This window comes from Oncorhynchus clarkii, chromosome 1 (genome assembly GCF_045791955.1).
Source record: "Oncorhynchus clarkii lewisi isolate Uvic-CL-2024 chromosome 1, UVic_Ocla_1.0, whole genome shotgun sequence".
In the NCBI taxonomy this organism is placed as follows: domain Eukaryota; kingdom Metazoa; phylum Chordata; class Actinopteri; order Salmoniformes; family Salmonidae; genus Oncorhynchus; species Oncorhynchus clarkii.
In genome coordinates this window covers 42,745,283-42,750,341 of record NC_092147.1, presented here as the reverse complement: position 1 = coordinate 42,750,341, position 5,059 = coordinate 42,745,283, and the positions used below count along the sequence as shown (strand labels likewise).

Genomic DNA, 5,059 nt, shown 5'->3' with positions numbered 1-5,059 from the left:
AGCATTCAACCAGGTAAGGTTGGGCAGGCTCGGTGCTCAAGAGCTCCAGTGCGCCTGCACGGTCCGGTCTATCCAGGACCACCTCCACGCACTAGCCCTCCAGTGGCAGCCCCCCACTCCAGGCTCTCTCTCAGTCTCATCCCTACGGGTGCTCCCGCCTTTTCAGCGCTGCCAGAGCCTTCCTCCTCTCCAGGGGCTGCTAGTCTCCCGCCTGTCCAGAGCTGCTAGAGTCTCCCGCCTGTCCAGAGCTGCTAGAGTCTCCCGCCTGTCCAGAGCTGCTAGAGTCTCCCGCCTGTCCATAGCTGCTAGAGTCTCCCGCCTGTCCAGAGCTGCTAGAGTCTCCCGCCTGTCCAGAGCTGCTAGAGTCTCCCGCCTGTCCAGAGCTGCTAGAGTCTCCCGCCTGTCCAGAGCTGCCAGAGCCGCCAGTTTGTAAGGAGCCGCCAGAGCCGCCAGTCTGCAAGGAGCCGCCAGAGCTGCCAGTCTGCAAGGAGCCGCCAGTCTGCCAGGAGGCGCCAGGAGCCGCCAGTCTGCCAGGAGCCGCCAGAGCTGCCAGTCAGCCAGGATCCGCCAGAGCCGCCAGTCAGCCAGGATCCGCCAGAGCCGCCAGTCAGCCAGGATCCGCCAGAGCCGCCATTCAGCCAGGATCTGCCAGAGCCGTCAGTCAGCCAGGAGCCGCCAGAGCCGTCAGTCAGCCAGGAGCCGCCAGAGCCGTCAACCAGCCTGAGCTACCCCTCAGTCCTGAGCTACCCTTCAGTCCTGAGCTACCCTTCAGTCCTGAGCTGCCCCTCAGTCCGGAGCTGCCCCTCAGTCCGGAGGAGTTTGTTTAGTCCAGTGGGCCCTTTAGTAGGGTTGCCAGTCCAAGGTCGGTGGCGAGGGTCGCCGTTCCTAGGAGGAGACTAAAGCGGACAAAGACTATGGATGAGTGGGGTCCACGTCCTGCGCCAGAGCCGCCACCGTGGACAGATGCCCACCCAGACCCTCCCCTATAGGTTCAGGTTTTGCGGCCGGAGTCCGCACCTTGGGAGGGGGGTACTGTCACGTTCTGACCCTAGTTATTGTGTTAATTGTTTGTTTTAGTTGGTCAGGACATGAGTTGGGTGGGCATTCAATGTTTTGTGTGTCTAGGTTGTTTTTCTGTGTTCGGCCTAGTATGGTTCTCAATCAGAGGCAGGTGTCGTTAGTTGTCTCTGATTGAGAATCATACTTAGGTAGCCTGGGTTTCACTGTTTGTTTGTGGGTGATTGTTTCCGTGTCTGTGTTTTACACCACACGGTACTGTTTTCGGTTTTCGTTATTCACGGTACGTTTATTGTTTTGTATAGTGTGAGTGTTCAGTTTATGTGTTTAATAAACAACCATGGACACTTACCACGCCGCACATTGGTCCTCCGATCCTTCTCGCCTCTCCTCTTCAGACGAAGAGGAGGAAAACCATTACACATACAAATTATTTTCTTCTTAGTTTCGCGTTGTTTACCTCAATTTAGGAAGCACTATGGTCGAGCAGTCAGATCTCGCTCCACTGCTGGACTGGGAAGAGACTTCACCAGCCGAACTGACCCAGGCGGTTCCCTCACCAGCAAAAGAACATGGATGGGAATAGAGTCCGCCAGAAGTACAGATACCCCGAAAAACTACCTAAGTTGTCCATTCAAGTATTTTTACACCACTGTATAGCAATATATATACCATTTAGCAGACACTGTTATCCAAAGTGACTTACAGTCATGCGTACATACATTTTCCATATGGGTGGTCCCGGGAATCAAACCCACTATCCTGGCATTGCAAGCACCATGCTCTACCAACTGAGCCAGACAGGACCACAAACATAGCAGAAATCACTTGACAAAGATCTCTGAGAAGGGAAAGCTTTCTTGGAGTCTTGGGAAACCAGTATTACTGCTTACTCTCCTCAACTTCCCTTTTCTGGTTAGCTGAAATTGAATGTAAGATAAAAATGTGGACGGTCAGAGATGGAGACATAATGGATGAATCTCATTCTCTCACAGTGAAGTGTACAGTTTGGAAACTCAAGTTTGTGTGTGTCAATGGCAGGTAACATGGTGGAATGGTGCTTACGCCAAGATGTGAATCTTGACGGAGTGGAATTCAAGTCAATGGCCAGCGGCTCACACAGAATCGGCAACGACTTCATGTAAAACTATTCCGCCACCTGAATGAACAGTGTTACTGACAGAGGACAATCAGAGCCCTATCATTAATCTTGATGTTGTATCACAGGTGGCAGGTGGCATCTTAATTGGGGAGGACAGGCTCATAGTAATGACTGGAACGGCAAATATGGAATTGTAACACATGGTTTCCATGTGTTTGATACCATTGCATTTACTCCATTTCAGCCATTAAAATGCTCCGTTCTCCACTCAGCAGCCTTGTGTGTTGTATACATTCACTACATCCATGTCTATTTTCTTTTTGCAGATATTTCCGTAAAGGCTGCTACTTTGGGCTGGCCTTGTTTTGCTAACATGCCTGTTGAGAGTGAGTTGGAGAGAGGGGCACGGATGAAGTCTGTGGGTATTCTGTCTCCCTCTTACACCCTCTTATATCACTACATGCACTTCCTGGAGAACCAGGTTAGGTAAGTACTGCTGTCTGTCTGTCTATCCTCTATCACCCTGTTTCCTCTTTTCTCTCTCTCTCTCTCTCTCTCTCTCTCTCTCTCTCTCTTATCCATCCTGTTTCACATTCCTCCCCTCATTCCATTCCTCTTGTCCTTCGTCCGTATTTTCACTCTTCTCATCTATTAAACATAAGCCTTGAGTCAGTGCCACCACCGTCACTAGCATCCATTTATATGCAGTCTTGCATGTAATCATTGAAATGGAAGAAACCCTGAATGTCTCCCTCAGAAACGCTTGTCTTTCTGCTTGAATCTTCAGATGCTTATCTCATCTCATTGACTATGCATAAAGAACTGACACATATCCAGCTCATGGTAGAGATATCTGCTTAGGGGGTTCGGCTTGACTTTATACAGTACAAATAGACTTAGCCTATGTTGATCCAGTTCCCAGGGAGGATCCCAGTTTTAATCCAATCAAACCATGCTGTGTTGAGTCTTCGATAATAATCTCTTTCTCACCAGTGTTATGCTTGAGATGCCGACGGCAGTCAACATTTAGAAAGTGTTTAGTGTTAATTACAGGATATTATCTAGCCTAATCAGTGTGTCTCTCCATGCAGACACCAGCTGCAGTGCCCTGGCTCGTACTCTCCTCTGGAGGCCTTCTATGAGGATAAAAAAAGCTGTGCTGCACTCAGCAGGGAACGGACTGGTCACTGCCTGTCCAACCAGCTACTGGGTCCCAGCCATTAACCGCTGCATGCACCCAGAGATGAAGGTCAGGACTGATGGCCACTTGAACTTAGATCGTTGATCTTACTGTTTTTTTATTTAACAAGGCAAGTCAGTTAAGAACAAATTCTTAATTACAGATTTTTACCTTGTCCGCTCTGGGATTCAATCTAGTAACCTTCAGTTACTAGTCCAACGCTCTAACCACTAGGCTACCTGCCGCCCCGTTGTTGTTGTTGGTTGTGGATAATTGGCAATTCAATGATTGGTTTAGGTGTGTTTGTGCATTTTGAGATATGTCATAACTTGAGTTATGTGCATGTAAATCAGACTTCCGATGTTAAGGAGAGATTTTGGGCAGAAGTTAGCATTCTGTCCATCCCTCTCTTCCCCCTCCAGATCACCCACCCGGCCGGCTGCATGTCCCAGTTCATCCGCTTCTTTGGGGAGCAGATCATGGTGCTGTGGATGTTTTCCCTGCTCCCAAAACGCATCCTCATGTTTTCCCCACCGCCTGTTGGTGTTGTGTGCTACAGGGGTGAGATGGTGCAGCTGAAACACACGCACACACACACCAATACAAATCCCCACATATTTGTTTTTCAGATCTCATTACAGTTTGTGTTTACTGTCTATTTCACTGTGTGCTCTTTGTCGATGTAGTTTCCCATGATTCTCTTGTACTCCTCACATAGTGTACTGTTGTCCAACGTCTCTATACCTGGGATAGGTGTGTCTGTGCCTGACTTCCGCCCCTTCTTCTACGTCAATGTGGCAGACATCGCTGCCCTGGCGACATAGATGTCATATGTGGCCTGTTAGTGTGACCTTAAGCATAAACGTAAATATGTACGAACCATGGTGTGTGTATGGTAAGGTCAATGCAACGTTGTGTCTCATTGTGTCTTATGGCACCACCGAGAAGATATTTGAGGAGAAGAAGGAGCTGTATGACGTATACGTTGATAACCAGAATGTGAAGACACACAGAGATAGTCTGCAGCCACTGCTCCGGCTGAACGGGGCCGACCGGGAGAAGTATAGGAAACTGAGCGAACAAAGGTACACAGGACCCTGATAAATGGTGGCAGACATTTTGAAGAGATCATGATGACAACGACAATGATGATGAGGATGATGTTATGGTCTTTTCAGGCAAATGCTGCTTTACACTCAGGAGGTGGATGGAGACTGCGCATCAAATGAGGAGGACCTCTTTATCCTGTGAGTGTGTTTACATTACAGTAACCAACAGCATATTTTCTAGTTAACCAAGAATAGTCTGGAGTCTTCATCAAACATTCTTACAGAATGTCCTCTGTTCTCTCCAATAGGTTTTTCATGGAGCGGAATAACCGTATCTTCCAGACTCTATCGGAGGTGGAGGCGAGTGCGGACCACACCCTAACTGCAGAGCACGTGAGAGCCATGGGACTGGACCCCCAGGCAGACCGCACATTCCTGGAAGATCTGCTGCAGGTCTATGGCATTGACGTTATGCTTGTCATCGATAACCCCTGCTGCCCCTGAGCTCTGGCTGTGGCCTGTTCTCTCTTGGTCCTCTGAAGACACTCCCTCCTTCTCTTCCTTCCCTGGCTTCCTTCCCAGTCAAAGGCCTGCAGTTCTCTCTCTCTTGATCTCTCGCCCGGCTCCGGGACATAGCTGACTATAGCCAGTGTTCACTCAGTGACAGCTCACCTAGTAAACTGGGCCGCAATGATAGATGATAGATACTGC

General features: G+C 49.2%; 1 pseudogene; it reads left to right on the top strand.

Moving 5' to 3' along the window:
• Positions 1 to 1,495: 1,495 nt before the first annotated feature.
• LOC139396078 (DENN domain-containing protein 11-like) lies at positions 1,496 to 4,852 on the top strand (annotated as a pseudogene).
• The last annotated feature ends 207 nt before the right edge of the window (positions 4,853 to 5,059 follow it).